Source organism: Vanellus vanellus, assembly GCF_965231255.1.
Source record: "Vanellus vanellus genome assembly, chromosome: 3".
In the NCBI taxonomy this organism is placed as follows: domain Eukaryota; kingdom Metazoa; phylum Chordata; class Aves; order Charadriiformes; family Charadriidae; genus Vanellus; species Vanellus vanellus.
This window is the reverse complement of record NC_138907.1, coordinates 8,164,919-8,185,715: the sequence shown is the minus strand read 5'-3', so window position 1 is coordinate 8,185,715 and position 20,797 is coordinate 8,164,919. Positions and strand designations below refer to the sequence as shown.

The 20,797-nt window shown below is 43.2% G+C and overlaps 1 long non-coding RNA gene across 1 annotated transcript; it reads right to left on the bottom strand.

Moving 5' to 3' along the window:
* Positions 1-15,987: 15,987 nt before the first annotated feature.
* Positions 15,988-20,187, bottom strand: LOC309670300. The gene is made up of 3 exons (XR_014268989.1): positions 20,131-20,187; positions 19,202-19,269; positions 15,988-16,011 (listed from the first exon to the last, which is right to left on the bottom strand). It is a non-coding gene; the product is annotated as an uncharacterized lncRNA (long non-coding RNA).
* Positions 20,188-20,797: the final 610 nt, after the last annotated feature.

Below are 20,797 nucleotides of genomic sequence, written 5' to 3'. Positions count from 1 at the left end.
TAACAGAAAACCTGCCTGTTACTGTATTTCACTGGCTCGGTACATGGCAGTTCTCACTAACACATTGATAACTGGCTGGGTTTTAGGCATAAGAGGCAACACGAGACAAGTTTGGAGCAGGCAAGGAGCAAGAATCACAGGCTGAAGGTCTGTGGCCATGAGTAGATCAGAGAGTGGGGAGCTGGGTGCTGTACGAAGTAATTCACGAGTATAGGGAAAAGACAAAAAAGCAGAGAGGAAGGATACAGCTGCTCAGCGCTAAGGAAGCAGAGCTGCAAGGGGCAACACATGCAGGAACAAGGAAAAGAGCTTCCTACAGTGAAAACAGAGCACACACTAATACAAACACACAAAAAGGAGGAGTGAAGTTAAAAAGCAGAGAACAGAGCTATTAAACATCATCAGTCCTCAGGAGATGCTGGCAGACAGAGGAAGGAGGAAATCTCAGAGGAGCTTTATTTATCTGGTGGAAGTGCTTTTGACTTACCAACTCTGCAAGAACTACAGCAGGAACCCCCAGCTGGGGAGAGGCCGTGCAGTGCGTGCCGGTATTCGCACACCCGCATTAAAGCAAAGCAGCTTGTCCTGAGCCTTCAGGGCGGGACAGAAACTTTTTTTTTCCTGCTTCCAGAGGTCAACAGAGCAGCTAGGGAAAGGCTTCTGGTGTGCTGAGAAGCAAGAAAACACCCTTCAGTAGGTCTCAAAACCTTATTTGACACAAAAGGACATTGAAGTTTTTACAGGAATTAGGAGTTTTGCCTGCCTCCTGCTGAGAACCAGCTTGCTGTGCCCCCCAGCACTTGCCATTTTCTTCTACACCTTGCAGTACCATACAGCAGTTTTTAGAGTCACCGAGACATCCCTTCCAGCAAACCCTCTCTTTAATTCCTGTGTTAAGTTCTTCACTGCTATAGTAATTTTGAAGCCTTTGAGCTGTACTTACAGTTAGGAGTTTGCAAGGGGAGCTGAAGTGCTCTGATAGGGGAAACGACGAAAAAACTCTGTTTTTCATACTGGTAGGCTTGGAGATGTACATCTGGCAGCAGGGTTTACATACTGGGGTAATTATTATCCAGGAGAGAAATTAAATTAGTCTCATCCTTCTCCCTCTGTGGTAGCACTTCAGCTGAAGCGGTAATAAAGAAAAATCTCATAAACTAGCCACTGGCCACTGGAGTGATTAGTCTGCTATCGATCCGTGGTGTGATTTAATGAGGTGGAAAAGCAGGTACAGGAGAGATGCTTCGTCCCTCTCTAGGTTAGGGTAGCCCTTGCTGACATCACATCTCATCCTTATGGGCTCTGCTGGCCCTGTCTTGCTTCCACCACACCACTACTATGGGTCCCCAGCTCAGACCCTGCGCAGGCATTTCACCTCCTGGTGCCCTGGGAAGGTTGGCTGCCCCCCATGAGCCAGCGCTGGTCTCAAGAGAGGAATGACCCCAGGACTTGTGGGAAGGGGAAGTTGTTTAATTCCGTGCCCAGCTGCTGAACATGAAAGTCCGCAGGTTTAAGCTCAGTCTGCCACAAAACAGGAAGAAGTTTGACATCCATCAGGCAATTTTTGCGGACTCTCACACCCAAACGTTTGCCTGGGAAAAAGAGTTTGCTCTTACTCCACTTGCTGACATTTGCATTCTCTACACCAATAAATGAAAGCTGAAGCCCCACCACAAAACACCTTGAAATTTATGACTACTGTCATCAACAGGAACTGCAAAATTAAAAGCCAAGACCCTTCCCTCCGTCAGTTTTGCCATCCACAAGCCCAGCTCTGCCTAAATCATGCAAAAGCAATAAAAAGGAGACGCATGCACCAACCCATAAATCCCAGCTGTCCTGTCTCCCCAGCTTAATACCAAGTGATAAAGATGCCCCAGAGTTTATATGGCTGCCAGTGCTCCCCCCTTGCTGATCGTATACATAAATAAAAACACAATGATCTCATTTGATTCCCTTAACCAGCAAAAGTGAGGGCTGGGAGCCCCAGCTAGTCTAGCTGGAGTGACTCAGAGCGATTTTTGATTGAAGCTGCCTATTAGTGGATACAATTAAGATGCCGTTTCAGTTTAAAGATGAATTGGCCATGCAGTGACAAATTGTGAATGCTTATTGCTGCCACGCTGAGGCAGGTAATCAGGGAATGAAGTTGTAATTGTGGCACCTCTTGTTTTGCTTCTGCTGGAGCGCAGAACGCGAGATTCAATTTAACAAACAATTTGCCACACGGCTCATCCCTGCTGGGTGGGAAAGCAAAGCTTGCTGGCAAGGCTCCCTTTGAGTTTTGCTCCTTTTTAAACCTGTTATAAGCAAAACTGGCACTTGCTTTAACCTTTGCACCGAAGCAGAAAGGAAGAGGAGAAACCCAGGAGCATCACTGATGGTGTTTTGAGAGCACATCTCGAGCTTCATCCAGAGATTATAACAAAAAAAACCCCGCACAGTGGAAAACGTCAGCGTTCTTTTGATGCCTTCGGGTCTTTGAGAGCTTGGTTTCTCTGGAGAAACCAGAGGGCACTCACGCTGGCACATTGGAGCAGCAAATGTGGATCAGCGCAAGTGGAGAGAGATTTATATATACTGAGAGTTGCTTTCCCTCTGGAGACCCTGGGTCTTCTTCAAGCCAAGTGTCCGTTCCCCCCTCACCTCCCACCCCAAAGAGAGGGAAGGATGAACTGAGGAAGAAGCGACATGTGGATTTAGCAGCTCCTCAGCAGCCTGCCTCTGTCCTGCTGCAAGGGAAGGAGTGCAGAGACAAGGCAGGTCTTGAAACACTGTTTTGCCTGCACTGAGGAAACAAGCGTGAGCTCCTTTGCTGTAGTCTGGTTATTACAGCGGCTCTGCTTCCTTGGGTGTGTTTCTGAAGCAAGCACTCTGCAAGGGAAGCAATCTTGTTATGGTGAATCACTAGAAATATAGTTGTTTTAATGGGCATTTTACTTTCAACAGTTCCACATCTGTTCCGTGCTAAATTAGATGCCACAAAACCCCTCATATTTCAATTTTATGTCAGCAAGACTCAGTCCTGGGAAGTGTTAAATGAACGTGCACACTCTGTATCCTGCTGCTATTGATGCTTCCTGAGTTTTCCTTGCTTTTCTCCGGTTAGCTGTTTCAGGGTCTAAGGGGCTGGCATTTAAAAGACTCCAAAAAGATGTTCATGCCAGAGATTTCCTGGACCAGACTCACAGAGCAGAGCTTTCTTGGCTTCATCTACCTCTGTTTGGGACCCATCTTTGCATATAACCACTGCCTTTGAGTTTCTAGTCCAGACTCAGCTCCTCCAACAAGGCCAAGTCCATGGAAATGTTAGAGCCAGCCCTTATACATCCTTCCTGCTTCACTGCTGTTAGCAATTCATAATCAAGCAAGTCACTTATTTAAAAGTCCAAATCTCAGGGATTTTATTCTGTTTCTTTAAGGCTAAACACATGCCTACACGCTTTGGGATTTCGGAGCCAACCAGGACCACCTGCTCTTGTTACTTCTTCAGGACCACTTTTTTGGTCAAAAGGAGGAAAAAGAAAATCATCCTCTAGTTGCTAGTCTGACTTAGCTCAGAAAATGAGGACATCAGCTGTCACAGAAAGGTCCCCTTTTTTTTAATCAGTTTGCTTTTGCAAGTGGCTCCATCTCTCCTCCCCGCAAACGTAAAGGAATTGGAGAACATCAAAGGGGAACGTTTAGTGGTTGGTAACTAGAGAGGATCCCACAGAAACATAAAAGAACAAGAAAGAGAGTGTCTTCTATCATTTTCTGAAGTGCTGCTGGTCATGGTCTTCAGAGAAGACATTTTCTTGCCTGCAAGCATGATACAGGACTCAACATCAGCAGGATCCAGCTCTTCGCTCCCAATCAGGCTTGGAAAAGCCTTGAGGGGGCATTCCAGGCAGCCAGCAGCAAAATTTGATGGGACTTTAGGCAGGTGCACCTCAAAGGGAGAAAAGCTCATCTAATTATATTAAAGATTAGCATTTTGGATGGAGGCAGGCTGTCAATGCCAAGAGCTGTGTGCTCTGGCAAAGCAAGAAGCAGAGAAGCACAAACAAATGCTTCACAATTTGTACGTCAGCAGTGCTGGATACTCGAGGTAGGATTGAGGGTGTTTTTCTTTAAAGAGAATGAGCTGCACATTGGTGAAAGCTTCTCTACAACGCCTTCCCACCACCAGCCAGCCTGGCTGTGTTACAGAGCTTTCCCTTGCACTGGCCGAGACTTGATATCCATTACAGGGATATCGTTCTTAGGCAAGATGATGCCTTTTTATCAACCCTGATTAAATAACCACCACTGCACCATGAGGTGTAGTTTGTTGCTCTGTTGTCACAGTGCTGATGTAGATACCCTCCACTGGAGCAGCCACAGAAGAACAGGACTAAGCTTACTCTTAAGTAGCTCTCTCACCTCTCTCAGCCGGATAGTCTTATTCTTTCAGATAAAGAAGTTATTCACAGGTTTCTTTTTAAAGGAGCAGAGAACAAACAGCAAAGCAATGTTGGGACCCATCCCAGTGCATAAATGAAATGTAAAGCTTTTGGGCTGGTCAAATAGGAGTTTCAGGTGTGCTGATTTTGGTGTGAAGGCTGCACCTTGAAGTAGCCCCACAGCTCAAGCCTTGAGCACAAGGGATACTGCAGAAGGAGTTATTGGAGCTACTTAGCAGCTGGACAAGAAAAGGTAGGTGCTTGGTTTGTAATCCCTGCCTGCCCCTCGACAGCAGGACCTGTTCCCAGGCCAAAGCTTGGGAGCTGTGCATTTAGGTCACTGGGGAGGAATAGGACAGATGTGGCAATTCATAATGTCTCCAGGCTGCCCCAGGCATCTAATGCATGTGCAGATTACAAGAAAAAGAGGTATAGGTGTCCCCAAAAGTACCTATCTTTGATGCCCCAAGGCAGCTAGAGATAGACACTGCAAATATCTTCCCCTTCTGACACAAGCAGGTCATGTTAACTGCTCTGCTGTACAGCTGGGCAGGGAAATCAGGCAGAGAAAGGTCAAATGCCTCACCTTGCAAATGCTTGTATGAAAGCTTAATACCTCTCCTGTGAGCAGTCTCACCAGCTTCAATACAACTGTCGATATTTTATAAAGAAGAGAAAAGATCTCTAACCTGCTGTCTGCCTTCGAGGGAATTTGGGAGGATGGGGGACAGACATCCCTGTCCCCCGAGACAACCTCCCAGCTTGCACCAGCCTCCTGCAGCATAACTCTAGCACCAAGCCTGAGATGAACATCACCACCACAGCGTTTTCAGTTATACAAGGCCCTGTCAGAGTCCAGTCCTTCCAGTTTTAACACATAGAAGGTTACACTCACGTTTGCTGGCAAACCACTCCTTATCTCAGGCCCCAGACACAGCAGTTAATGGTCTCCAGTCCAATACATCATCAGCTCTACTACCACAAAGGGAAAGACACTAAAAAAACCCCAGAACTCCAACAAGCACATAATAAAAAAACACCAAAAAACTTACCCCTTTCAGGCTCATTCCCTGCAACATAGGTAGGTCTCCAGACTCTGCTGAGATGCTACGCTGTTCCTACCCAGGGAAAAACCTGCAGATACCCCAGCACACCACCTGAGGCCACTTAAGTATCCTAACGAGGCAATTGGGCAGCCTTGAGTCCATCCCCAGCTTCACCTGCCCCCAGCCTTGGCCAGTGGCTGGGTGATTTGGAACCCCACCCCCATCATTAGTGAGTGGGAGCAGACACTTGTGCAGCCTTGGAAGGGGACACCCCAAAGCAGCCATCCTTTCTAAAAACAGTAGGTGACCTCTCTAACGATGCAGCCACCTGTGCTGCCCCTTCAAGACACATGGGGTTATTGGGGAGGACCCCAGGGCTGGGCCTCCAAAAGGCTGTTGAGAATCACTAAAAATTAAATTTGTGCCCTGGTTGGAGTTGAGGAAAAGCAGTTCCTAAGTCAAGCTGCTCAAGTTCATCATGTCATGGAAACACGAGCCCTATTGAACCATAATTCACTGGTTTTATCTACTTGGGGCAGGGGACAAAGTTATACAGAAAATGCTATCTACGCATTTCTTTATTTGGAAACAAATACATACGTTACTGCACTAAATTAACTCAGCTAAGGAGATGGAAATTAGATCATTTAAAACCAGAGAGCTCTCCCATATTGTTTCAGCAGAGTCATCTTTTTTATATAGCCAAGCAAGGGGCTCATTTTGGGGGAAAACAAACACATCTTTTATGATTATGGCCATTCAAAGCTGTTTCTTGCACTCTAAATTGTCTAACATGAAGGATCAATGGTGTCCTCAGATGATGATTTAATTAAAAACTCCTCCTTTTTTCAAGTTGAGATCTGCAAAAACACCCTGAATGGCTGATGGATGATTTACCATTACCTTGCCTGCTTTCTTTTTAATATTTTTTTCAGAATTTTAATTGCTGCCATTTGAGGATTATTGATTAACTGTAATTGCTCCTTTTCTCAGGCATCTCCCTAGTTATCTCCAGCTATGTGGTCTATGCAAAAGATGAAAGCAGAGTGCTGCAGAACTGTAATGGTTCTCCTTGTCTGTTAATGAAAATGCAGATAACTTGATTACATACGTGTTTGACTCCTGTGTCTGGACCTCTGTTGGCTTGAACTTGAAAATGAAACAACCTGCAAATTCTTTTTCCTTAAAGAAAGCACATTAAAAACACCAAAAAATGTTTTTATAATCCGATTACTGTTAGAGAGAAACTAGAACAATAAACTCTCTACAGCACAGGAAAGTCCTGAGTGCAAAGAGAAATTCCCCTTTGCCTTCCAGGCTGAGCAAAGGGAGGAAAGTTACTCCTCCTGCCTGTTTCTTTGCATTTCAGGTACATTTAAGAGTTCACGTTTCAAAATATAGGTCCAAATATGCTATTACACAGGTAGCATCAACTGTAATAGGCACGAAGCTGCTCTTTGCTGCAGGCTTAAGCGGATAGTTTAATTTTAGTCTAAGGATTATGATCTCAAACTAAAGTATTATTGGGAGGCAGCAAATGATCCTGTTAGAGTTGATCTGATAAGTCTGGTGTACCTAAGTACATAGATAGTGCAATTAAACAAAAACCCCACCCTGCATCATTAATTCCAGAGCAATTATTTTTAGAAGCTGATCATCAGCGAAGTGGGAGTTAATTAGCAGAATTTGTCTAGAAATAAGTTTTAGATAGTGAGCAGCTGCCCACAAGACTTAAATAACAAAAATTATGAAATACAGTAGCAGAAATTTGAGAAATTATTTCCTTTAATTTTTTGCCCAGGGATGACTGTGCCCCGACACTGACCTGCAGCCTAGTGGGGAGGCCAACACCACACTCAAGCTCTGCCCGGGCCCCAACACTGCAATCTGGTACCATCATGCCATGGGAAATCCCTCTCACCCACGGACTCACAGCCCTAGGAAAACTGGAGACAAAAAGTTGCAGAGGTCAGAGGCTGCAGAAGCTTTGGCACCCAAACCCCACGATGGGCTCACCAACCCGGCAAACCCTTCCATGGTATAACCAAGCAGGCAAATCACTCATAAAGGCTACTGCTGCAAATGTAAATTAAAGTGTAGCAGGCAGCAGGGAGACATATGAAGGGAATCACGGATATCTGATCCAGTTTGAAAAGACAGCTAGGGTAGGTGGCTAATTGGGAGCCTAGGGAAACAGCTTCCCAAGCTGCATGCAGCAAGCAGCTCACGGAGAGAGGAGCTACAAGTTTTCTGCATGAAGCAGCTGACTGTTAAATCGAGTACAGTATTGATGGTAAATGCACTTCATCACCAAATTATAAAAAAAAATTACAGTAGAGAAAACCAAAGGATGTATCAAGCTTTTTGTGCCTTTTTTCTTTTTTATAGAGAAAATTTTCTTCCAGTACACAGGGAGAGACAAAACAGGTAAGAATGCTTTCACTTAAATACATATCAGTAGGCCAAAGCAATTCCTTTTCTTATGCTCTGTTCAATAACAAAGAAATTAAATACTGAGACTTATTTAGTAAAAATGATGGTCAGGACAATGTTTTTGTTTTCTAACAATGATTTTTTTTTTTTTTGGATACACATGAAAACAATTCTTATAGTTCTGCATTTTGAAGAATAGGCATTTATTTTGCATAAAAAGATAAAGATTCATCATTAATTTACTGGGGTGACCTTCATTATTAAATCTTTGCTTCACAGTGAGCAGTGAACACTCTTCAGGCACATGCTGGGAACTTCAGCTGCCTTTACCCTTGAGTTCTTTAATCCCACAAAGCAAGACTGACATCAAAACAAGGGAAAAAAGATCACGAAAGGAATCAAGAGGTTCTTCTGGGTATAGAAGACAACCTAAAGAGTTGGACCATCCAGTCAATGTGATTCATGGGTGCATTTAAGGACTGCAGGGTCTTAAAGAAATAAGAGGCGACAGATCCCACTTCTTTTGATGATAAAGCAACTGTTGGAAAGTTGTAACAGCAAAACGTGGCATAGAAATAGAGAGGTGAAGAGCAAGGTTGGAAGGAAACAATAAAGGATTTCCCAGGCTAACTCCATCTTGAAGGCTTACCATAAATGTTACTCCTGTCCAATGGTAGGAAGGTTCTTGCAGTGTTTTGACAAGTTCTCTTTTTTGTTGTTGTCATCAAAATATGTTTCAATGGATTTTTTTCATGTGATTGGAGGAGATTAGTAGTAGAAATTTTTTCAAAAGCACTTTATTTTAATAAAATATTTCCATTAAACTTAAAGTTTTGGCCTGAACCCTGCTCCTTTGGAAGGTAATAACATTTTTACTTTTGGCTTCACTCAGAACCATCAGTTGGGCTGATGATAAAGTGGATAGACAGCGTATAGGTATATTGTGGACATCTGCGTATCAACAGCAGAGAAGATAAAATTCACTCCTGTGACTGCCATTAGGGACTTAGGAGAACTTGAGCTGATCCCACAAGCAGGGACAGGAAGGGGTTTATTCACATTATCTCGATGTGCCCAAATTAGAGGCCAGATACAAACGTAAGAAGAATGAGAGAGTACTTACGCTAGAAAGCTGACTGTATTAGCCAGGCATCTATATTTGATGTATGAATTTAGATGATGCGAATACCCAGCTGAGTGTGTAACCTGTCCCTGGCGGTATGTAGTTAAGGCAAAGGCATGCATTTGACCATCTGACTAAGCAATTTGAAGGCATATTCACTGCTAACTGAAGTAGTGTGCCAAACCTTGACTTGTTTTACCAATATGGAAAGAAAGCACCTTGTGCAAAGGGAGAGCAGGCAGACTGCAGCCACTAGGTGGGATAACAGCCTAGCGGGCAACGCGGCTGGGAGAGAACTGCAACACAGAGCCTGCACCCAGCCTTTGGCCAGCATGGCTTACACGGGATGGGCAAGTAAAGGACCACGCTACCTGTGAAACCTGCCACAGCCATAGTCAGGAAGCAGATTTAGGAGACTACAATATCTCTTTAAATATTCATAAATGTTCTCTGTTCACAGCCAAGTGTTTTTATAACTTGACTGTTGCATAGTTCCACAACTGAACTCGCCACGTTTGCGAACATCCTAACAGGGCTGTTTCCGAGCTCTTGCAGAAACTGTAACACTATAGTAAAAGAAATGGGCAAAACTCTTGAAATCAAAGGGTCTGGCTTAATTTGCATGAGAAGGAATTCGACCTGGAGATTTCTGTGCTATGTTTTATGGAGTGAGGAAAAAAAAAAATTGATAGTTCTGCTTTAATATTTACAACACATCTTTCATGCAACTTTAATGGCATTGTTTATAAAAAATGCATTAACAATCCTGTTTTGCTTCAGGCAGGGGGATCCTTTACAGGATAGGCAGCTTGATTTGGATCTTAATGATGATGATGTTCCACCTCTTATCCATGAATTAATGCATCTGGGAGACGAACTCCAGAGCAAAGATGTAAGAGTGGGAGCTTGGCCTTTGCACATGAATATTCTTAAGAAGAAAGCAAGAGCTTTTTCACCTTACAGCTCAAAGCAACTCAGAAAGCTCCCTAACAGAGCAAAAGGGAAGCTGACCACTAAGTAGGCGCAGAGATAAAAATAAGTCTTAAAAATTAACACTGTCACCCCCCTTGTTTGTGGATGTGTGTGCTTTTCCTCTCTCTGATTTCTCTATATGGAATTGTTGCATGTCCTTAATTTCTGTTCATATGAGTATTCTTCATAAAAAAGAGTAGGGATTGGGTTGTCCCAAACCCACTTGCAGCCCAAATGATTGATTACAATCACATCTAGTGTCTCCCAGGAGCCAATATGATACTGCAAACCTTGCTTCCATTGATAGGTTCCCATAAAAAAAAAAATCCATATGGGCAATTAGATTCCCAATATGAAAAGGCTTTAAACATAGACTTGCATGTGACTTTCCCAGCTAACAGCAAGCAATGTCTGCAGGTTAACAATTTAGTCATCAGCTGGGCACATATCTGCATATATATAAGCATATATTACATACTATTTTGAAAACGGCAAAGGTGCTCATTTGGCAGGAGGAGGCTGAAAACAACCCCTACGCGATTTAAGGATCAGGAATCTGTAAATCCTTAAGAAAAAGTAGGACTAAAAATATTAATGACTCCCCAGCAAATCCCAAACAAGCGGCACAATACCAAGACTAACAGGTTTCTTCCACCCGAAATTCTTTTCCACAAAAGCAGTCTGAGGATATAGGGTTGCTTACATCAGTCTGGTGTGAATAGATCAGTCTCACAACTAAATTAAGGACGAAAAATATTTTTGGGCCTTATAACACTGATTTCCCTTCCAATGAGAGCCTCACCTGCCTTTGAAACTATAATAGAAAAGGTTATGGAACAACATGGAAAGAATATTCTGGATGATCCAATTTACCTTTCAATGTGCAGAAGAAAGAATTTGATTTTGTAGCATTTTCAAAGTGATTTAGAATTACAAAACTAAACCAGAATTAGTACTATGTATGAAGTGATAAAGATGAAAGATACCCTACCGATCCTGGATCACCAATGTCTTAGCCAGAAAACAACACATATTAACAATTTTCAGCTTAAACAGCCCCAACAAGCAAAAGTGTAACAGGAAGGAATCATCATAAGATTTCAGAAATTGCTGCCGGCCCCGGCTGCTGTACTTTCTCACTTTTAACAATTAGTCATTACAAGGGAGCTTGTACTTTGGAAAGTATCAACTCTGTGTCCCTTACACTGTGACAAGTCCAGCTCTGCTAAAAATAGGAACCAGTGAGAAAAAGAAATGAAACTTTTTTTTTTTTATGGTGCCAGTTTTACAAATAGGGCATCACTGGAAATATATCCCATGCCACTCTTTAAAGAAAGTCCTTTGACTGCCCCCAATTTCATCTGAAAATCCACCCAGTCCAGTGTGCTGACACACACCATGAATGGGCTCCATGTCTCCAGACTCATGTGGGCTTCTAATTAAAAGAAATGCTACAGTTGTTGCTGAGCAATGGATACAACTCAGCCCCTCTGTGCCTGCTCTCAGCACCATTTCTGTTTCTCCTTCCACCTCATTTACTTAAGAGATCAAATTCAAGGTGCTCAGGATTTCTTTGGTTTTAGGAGCTCCAACAGCAAAGTGTGGCAGCAAGACCCTTTGACAGCCTGAGAAGTGACTTGTCATAGGTCTTGGAGGAAATCAGCCTCTGAAATGAGACCTGAGCCCTCGTTTTTTGGCACTGCACTTCCACTACGAGTGCATCTGTTCTTCCATGGGCACCGAAAGAGATGTCAGTCACACGGCTAAAGGACAGAGGAGAGCTATGGGAATGAGAACTCTCTAGAGTGACACGGTTTCATGCTGTTTCTTTAATTTTTTGTCTGGCAAGTGAAATATATTTCACCAGAAGGTGGGAAAGGACTTGGAACAAAATTGATCTTGGCTGAGCAAACATTTGACAACGTTCTGTGGGAAACAACCATCTGTCTTGGGAGATATCAACTCCAGGAGATATTGATGGCACTAAAAATATCTGCCTTAGTCCACAGTCCCAAGGCATTCGGTTTTCAAGCGTGGAGAGCTGCAGTTCTTCAGCGGTAAACCTTTTATTTATTTTTATTTTTGGAGTGTTGACTTACCAGGTGTGCAGTGAAAGGCTCCGTTTTGTTCAAGAAGCAGCCGCACATGTTTTGGCACCCAGGCTGAGTGGAAACTATAGAGGAGCTGCTGAGAGATAATTAATATGGATTAAATGGGAAAAGGGCTTTGTGCTCTGCTTCACAAGTACAGACCGTACACAGAGATGGATGTCTCTATCCCAGAAGAGCTTCCCGGAGCAGTTTGGCAGGGTGATTTCTTCTGAGATACATGAGAGGAGAGAAAAAAAAAAGTAATCTTTGAAAGAAACTTTAAGAACGTACCATGAATTCAAAATAGCTCTTTACTTCCACTGACAAAGAGACTAATGTATTTATTCCAACTGAGAAGCAGCTCCCATCCCATGAATCATTAAGATTTAGACCATTTCACCTTCTGTGTGTGGATAACAAAATCAAGACAATCCAAAGTTTTTCCAGGAGATGTGAAGATGGGGCAGTCTAAATTCACCGATAGATGTTCTGCACAGAAGTTGGCAGATCCACTTTCATACCTGCGATTAGCTGGTCTCCTGCTGTCCAGGCAGGTGCTTTTCTGTGGGCCTGTGAAGCAAGTAAGTTATTTTTATCACAAACTAGAGGTCTTGCTACCAGGATATATTCCTCTTTGGAAAAGGCAGTCTCTTGGCCATCAGGGGTGTACTGTGGGATATCAGAGACTAGAGGATTACAGGTGAAAGCCTTGACTCATTGTCCCATACCTGCTACAGTGTCTCTCACTCTCTCCATCTGTGATCAGTGCAAACTCCCCACCGGGGCTACACCAACATCCACATCTTCTCACGAAAAGCTTCAGCTACAGCAAGAGCAAGATACTAACTCGTTCCACAGGAACAATTTGCATTTAGCTCTTTTGAGCCATACACCATCATATTTCCATTTCCTGGGATATTCATTAGTTTTTGTTGGGTTTTTTTTCCTCTCGTTTTCCTGTGGTTTTCTCCTTCTGGGGAGGTTTTTTTTGGTATATTTGAGAGGGGCTTATGGTTGTTGCCCAGGAGAGCCAATAACAAGTGCCACGCACTCATGCCAAGAGGAAGAACAAACAACGCTTCCTGCTGACAGCCCCCTGCCACCAGCAACCGTCCACCAGTGAACCCCAGAGCTTGATGTACTTTCTCCATGTTCAGTCTCTGCTAAAGAGGACTTTTTTTCTGTGGCGAACGTGACAATCCCATGGGAACCCATGCTATTACCTTGCAGAAGAATGACTGTTCAGCGTAGCCAAAAGATCAAAAGGCAGGGACATGAAAAGGGGCAGGCTTACCAGAACATAATTTTTTGTGATGATGAAGAAGGCTAAGATAAGCTAGACTGGCAATCATGCTTTAATATAATAATAACAATGCATGTTGAAGGTCTATGGCTAAGTCTTCCTCACAAACTGACTCAGATGATACAAAAGCAAGCAAGCAAGAATATTAAAACCAATCAGATACTGCAGGGATGGAAGAGAAAGATGCAATGACTGCTTCATCCATATGTCCTCAGGTGGATAAAGAAAAGGGGATGTCCTAGCAGTAGAGGATGCTTCACAGGACAAATTTTACAGAAAAGGAAAATTCCCACTTGTAGAGTAGTTGAGAAAAAAAAAAAAAACCCAACATAAAAATGCTTTAGAAAATAGCAGTTTCATGGTCCTGGAATAGTGAATACTACATGTGTGGGGGTAAAGGGAGTAGGGATTTGTTTACTGGGCAACTGAAGCAGACCAGAGCGCTCTGGGGAATCATAGAGATATTGGATCACAGCTAGGAAAGAAGTGAAAACACCTGAAAGAGAAGGGCAAGCAGGAGAAGGGATTTCTCCCTGCACATACAGCGAGAGAAGGAGCTGAGACAGAAGGCTGATAGGATGCACACTTCTTTAATGATTTTTTTTTGGGGGGGGGGTTGTTTGCATGACAGCTCTGAAATAGGATAAAGTACAGAGAAGGGCAATGCTGCATAATGTGAATGAGAAAAGGGAACTGTTCAGCTTTTTCATTTAAATGCATGAAAATCTCTGTGAGGTCTGTGCATAGGGGGGGAAGAGGGCAGGAGTTAAAAAAAAAAAAAAAAAATTATGCTGAAGTAAACGATGACTCCAGTGAGAGAACTGACTCAATCTGACGGTTCATGAGCACTGCTGAAATTATGAACTGTGCTAATAGTCCCAGGCCGTGTTTCTGCATGCTGTGTGGGGCATTGACTCAACAAATACACCAGCAAGAGAATTTAATGCCACAAAGCCCTCTGTAGCTCTTCTGAAACATACTGCTGTGGTCACAGAGACCTTGCTGCAGGGATGGAACGTATGCTACTGATGACATACGGACCTGCCCATCCACAGGGAGCTCCTGAACCCACTGAGGTGGGTGTCCATGGGTGGTGACTCTGTAAGAGTCACTACACACACCCTGCTGATCCTCTCTGCCTCCTTCATCCCACTTTTTTTCCCCTGGCACCAGCACTGCTCTGCAAGGGCAGGATGTGGCCCTGCAACTTGGCCTTGTGGGGCAGCAGGGAGAAATGGAAAAGCCAATGGATTCAGGCTCAGACATACCCATGGAGGGGATAGGCACCCCAAAGTGAAGGGACCTGCAGGTTTGGTGGTGGGAGCAAAGAGCACGTGTTTTTCTGCCTGCTTAGTGGTGACACAAAAATCTCAATCTGTCACATGGTGCTGGGGACGACTGCCACCTGCATTCTGGCTGCCTTCCTCCATGCTTCATTGAACAGGAGCCATCTGTGTGCTAAGGCGACCTTTGAGGGTGACAAATAGGAAGAAAATGCTTGAGAGAGACTGGACTGCTGCTCAAGGACATAAGATATTGGTAGCACATTACCAATGGAAGATCTTGATGGCTTTGTATTATATTTCCCAGATGCCCAAACCCAAACTGGTTGCCTTTCAGCATCCGAGGGAAGATCATTGTATCCCATGAAGCACAGGCTGGCCTGAAAACTAAGGAAATGAAAATCAGGTCGTTATAAATAATAACTGATGGTTCCAGATCAAGCCCCTTACCCCCAGACCTCCAAAACCCAAATCCAGATGAAGCCAATTAATGCAAAGAAGCACATATGGTCACTAATAATACATACATTTCAATTGTTCTGTGCAAGCCAAAGCATTTCTGCCACATCATCAAATATGTTATGTCTGTGCACTCTTCATTCAGTAACGATTTATTTATATATGGATATGGTGCACCCTGAAACACATAGCTTACTAATTAACCCATAGCCACCTGGAATGATAATTAGCACAACAAAACCTGGAGCAAATCCATAAGACCAATCACAGAATTTACGTCCTTGAATCACTGAAAATAGTCAGCCTCAATGGTTTCAGCCCATATAAGGAGAAAATATGCATTTCAAGTCGAGTGCCAAAAGGCTGTCCAGCGCTGACGACAGGTCTGAAAAATCAGGTTCTGGTTGTGCAGGGAGGTGTGGGCTTGAGGTCCCTGGCCTTCAAGTCTGCTCAGTGGCAGCACGAGGATACGCCTTTCAATATCATATTAAAGGGCTGGAACCAGAGCAAGTGCTGGAAGTCTTTTATTCCATGGAATCATCACTGCCCACCATTGTCCCTCAAAGTTATCCTGCCAACAGATCACGGGCTAGAGGTTTTGTGATGGAGAGCTACAGATCTGCATGGGACCACCGTACAGGATCCAAAGCAAAGACAAGTCAAATTTGGGCAAAAGACTTCATACTCTGTGTGCATGTGCAAGAGGGAGCTAAGTTGATACAAAGCTTTCTGATGCTGCAATGGCTGGGTTTGAGGCTCCCAGTAATTTCATACTTACCACCTTGCCTCTTTTGCTTCCATGAAGAACTACAATGATTGGGCATTGCTTGTGCAACTCCACGCTGTGCATTTGCTGCTGCTCAGTGATTTTAATCCTGCTGGAAATGAAGAGGGATGAACTGTTTCCCTTCTGCACTTAAACTCCTTTGTGCCTGCTAAAGGGCTTTGCCTAAAATCAGTGACAACCTGCCCGCTCCCATGCCTAATTGTCATAAATGTGTGAAAACAGAGCCCAGCATAGTTAGTAATTATCCCTTCATTATGCCAATGTGCTTCTGATAGCATAATCATCATCAGAAGACACGTGCTTCTCCTCTTACCATTTTCTGTTTGCAAATTTAGCTTTTTTTCTGCTAATAAGTATTTTTTTTTAAAAAAAAGAACGAACAAAACCCACCTTTTGAAGCCTGCGCCAGTCCATGCAGCAGTCAGTGACAAAACATCCCCTGACCTGAACATTCAGACTCTGCCGTAGCAAATAGTAGAAATAACAGGCACATGAAAATACTGAAAAGAAGGGCACATAAAAAGCATCTAAAGCTGAATTTGAAAGAGAATTTGCTGCCCATCACAGGTGGTTCAGAGTTTGCACATCATCTAGGAGTGATTTTGATTAGGGGTAGTTAACCAGCAATTTCCTTCCTCATTGGCTTTTAACCATATATTGTTTATAGTGCAGTCTAGGAAGCTCTGCAATAGACACTAAAGCATATAGGAGAGGCAGCAGGAGTCACTCCAAGGGAATAAGTTAAAGCCCAGCATGTGCTCTTCAGCTGGAAATCATAAAGCATCCCTGGAAACATTTAGCTGACCCCTGAGATGGAAGGCAGAAAACAAGAGGACACCTTTCCTGCTCCCTGTGGAGGGGGCTCCCAACTGCCAACCTTGATCTGTGCATTACATGCTAATCTTATGTTAAGTTTGATCTCAAATTCTGCCTGTGCCTGTGTAGACTTTATATTCACTCTTGCCTCTCCTCCCTGTCTTTAAGGATTGCCTGCCCTTGGCAGTCTCTTCCTCCTTTCACTACCTATCCAAAAATGTTCGCATTCTTCCTTGTAACTGTGCTAATACAATCTTGTGTCCCATCCTCTCCAGCTATCCAGTCATTACGTGCTTTATGAGAAATAAAATAAATAAAATTAAAGAATTTAATAAAACTTATGATCCTCAGAAAACATTTGCTTTGGATATTGCACAGGGAATTTAGGAAGCCGAGATCTCCTGAGTTTTAGGAACCAGGGAACGGTTTTACCTAATACTTTGTCTTTTTTTGCAGAATTGAACAGAAAACGGTGGTCTGAACTCTGAACTAGTTATTCCAGAAGCAGGGAATACTGTCAGCTGTGCCTGATATTTTGAAAAGGACAAAGGATGCTTGTAATTTGTGTCTAGCTTATTTAGCAAGGCAGCATAGGATTTAGGAATGAGCCCAGATTAATTTGTGCATTATGCCATTTCACAGGACAGCAAAGCCAGTGGCTGACTGTCACCTTCGAGGGACTGAGCCGTGACTTCTGTACAAGAGAGCAATGATGTTGCTGGTGGAGGTGAGAACAGCCGTGCATCCATTTGCTGGTGGTCAGAGGACTGGCCATATCTCATGCAGAGCAAAGACGAATAGACACGGTGGTTTAACACTGACTCTATTAAAGCTCCTCATTCCTCTGGCAAATCAAGTTGACTTTCAGGACAATTAAACTACTTGTGCCTCCATCCAGTCTGTTCAGTGCTGTTAAATTCCAACACAAAATGAGCCTCATTTTAAACAGCAGCATTGGTAATAGAGTGCAGCTCCTTGTAATGAGATCTCATCTCATTTGATGAGTTAACAGTGAGCAATCACAATAGTTAGCAATGCAGATAAAGCCTAACTACTGACATGTGAGCTAGCAGAAGGGGATGGGGCTTGCACATCAGAGCTGAAGTGTCAGGCTCCCTGAAAACCAATGTCAGTCCCTTCCTCCATAAGGATCAGCAGTCCCAAAACAGCATCATGTTTGCCACCTCTCAGTCAGAAAAATCTCTCTTTGGACAACCGCAAACCTCTGCAATTGAGAGTGAATCGAAGCCTCAAGCTCTCACGCAGCAGTCTCTAGAAGTAACCCTGCCATTCATCCTGTGCTATAGTGAGGGCACGCTGCTTTGTCCCGAGGGGCAGCCCCTGACTTGTGGCTGGACTCCAGTGAGATGCACTTGCTGTAATCTAGCAATGAGCACACCCGCTCCTGGCTTTCAGGAAAGTCCATCTCTGCTTCTCTCCCCCCAAAAAACATCCTAGTATGGTCAGCAATCAGATCAGCCTGAGAGATCAACACCCCCCCATGCACATAAGGGCCTCTACAAACATTTCTGCATGCCACTCCAAGTGCTACCTGTGTTTCTTCCATCTTGCTTTTTCTAACTGAAATTCAGAAGAATGCATCTTTCTTAAAAAATAAGTCAAACCAATCTCATACAGAGAAACCTGACCAAAACTGGGCAGGCCACTGCACGTGCGTTTTCCCCAGAGGGGAGGATACAAAAGCAAACAAAGCATGGCAGATGTTAGTTGTGGTGTTTAAGTCGCTGCTGGAAGGTGCTCAGATCCTATAGCGACGAGAGCTCAGAAGTCTATAGTACAGGAGCCAAACACTTCAAGATAAGCTTTTCACGTTGCTCTGTTTTGAAATACTTCAAGATGATGTGGCACAGAAATAATTTAGGCAGGAATAGATTTTCCTAAGCAAGACAGAATGATAAAACATTGCACTTCGTGATATACAGCTGAAATTACACTACCTGAAAAGGCAATATCTCATCTGAAACACTGAGTATCACAATCATTTGATTTTTCCATCAAAGTGTGGAGAAGATGAAGAACATTATAGCACAATTTCTTCAGATTGAAATAATGGCTTGTCTTGCATATACAGAGCTTCGGAAATCGCAAGTTGTCTTCACTTTTTCCAATCATTGTGAATTAACTAACTACGTACCTCAGCTTGTTTTTAAACTGCAGTGACAGACATGGTTAAGTTCTCAGATATTTTAAAAAATATCCTAAGTGAATTAAAAGGAAAGAAACCCGCTGCTCACAGTTTGCGCATGTTGCATTATATCATCATTTGACTTGAGGTTGTTGGAGTTTGCTTTATCAGGTTTTGACACTATCTACTTGACTAAGCAGTAGCTCAAACACACACACACACAAAAGTAATAAAACCACTGAAAATGTCATGCCTGTAAGTTTCAAAGCAGCACAAGGCTTGACTACTTTAACACTTCACTCTTAAAGGAACTGCTTACCCATTGATTCATGTTCTGTTCACCCAGGATCATCCTGTCACTGTTGCTCAGAGCTGTAGTGCATTTCCCTGTGCAGTAAAAGAAAAAAAACAAAACAAACCTGCAAATTTAATAAATAATTTCATGGTCTCTGCTCAAGGCTTCAGAGCTACCTTGTGCTCTTTGTAGAAAAGCTCATTAAAAATGCATTATGCTAGTGAGAGAAAAGGTTTGCAAAGGTGTGGGGCAGTTAAATTAGAGAAAAAAAATCTCTCCTGGGGAAAGGAGCGATTCCTTGACTCATGGCTTTGGTTCAAGCACAATGTCACAACCAATGTACATCTGATTGCTCTTCCCAGCTGGGGCTGTTATGTCCCCAGGGAAAGAAATCGCACCCTGGGAGGTGGGCAGTGGTTGCCTGGTGCCTCTTGCGTAGTGCCCTGCTAATAAAGAAACAGAGCAACATTCTCCCTGGCAAATGTGGAGCTATACCTCACCTGTGATGGGAATATCCTGAAACTGTGCCAGGGATAGTGGGTGACACGACCAGACTGGCTGTCCCCAGGGCTCTCCAAGAACTTTCCTGCAATAAGCCCCATCTTCTGTGAACTACTGACACGAGCTGTGGGAAAATATTCCCTAAGGAGAGAGGAGCCCAGGGCACCCTGAAATCACATTCCTGTTGTAGCAATTCCCACACCAAAGTGTAATTCCAGAATGGACACAATTCAGTGCCACCAGCTGCTGATGTTAAAAAAAAAAAAACAACCAAAAAACCTCAACAAAACAACAAACCTCAAAACACAATGAAACAAGTTGCCAAAGCCAAGGATGTTATTTAAATACATTTTTTTTTTCAAATTTGCTCATTATGCATCTAATCTCAATGGAACCTTTAGATTTTATATGTTCCAGCTTTTCTCTAGAAGCATGGAGTCAAGAAAACTTGCCTTTTTTTCCTTTCTTTTCCTAAAGGAAGTGTGGCTTCTCTCCAAGTCATATATTGCATAATATATTTTGGAAATCAGCAAGCAGGAGATCTGCAGGAGCATTCACGTTCCTTCTTCATGTTGAATTTAGGATTACAAGTATAATTTAAAAAAAATATATAAAGGGAGCAGAAATTATCAGTCAAAATTAGCATTAGAAGTGAAAGCTGTATTTTTCATGGGTGAATATTAATTCTACAGAAAAGTAGTACTCTTAATAAAACAGTTTTTCTTTTTAACCAAAGACATTGTCAAAACAAGAAGCTCTTTGAAAAAAATATCACCAAATATACCTGACAAAATATCAGATTCTTCCTTCTTTCCTTGCCTTTTTTTTTCCCCCTCCCCTTTAAGGAAATTCTTTCTTTTCCTGTTCTTTTGTTGTCACATCTGTGAGGATATTTGTGTTGTTTCTTTCAATATATTTCAGGTAGCTTGGCAGCACGTACACTGTAAATCAAATTAAGATCCAGGCGGGTGACATGAAGGGCTAAAAAAGTCAGGCAAATCGGGGAAGTGGGAGAGAAGCTGGAGTCGGAGCCGGTGCCTGGGAGCAGCTCTGTGGGTGCCAGGTGGGGTCTTCACCAGTCCCCTACTTTGCAAAAGGTCATATTCGTCACCCCCTGTG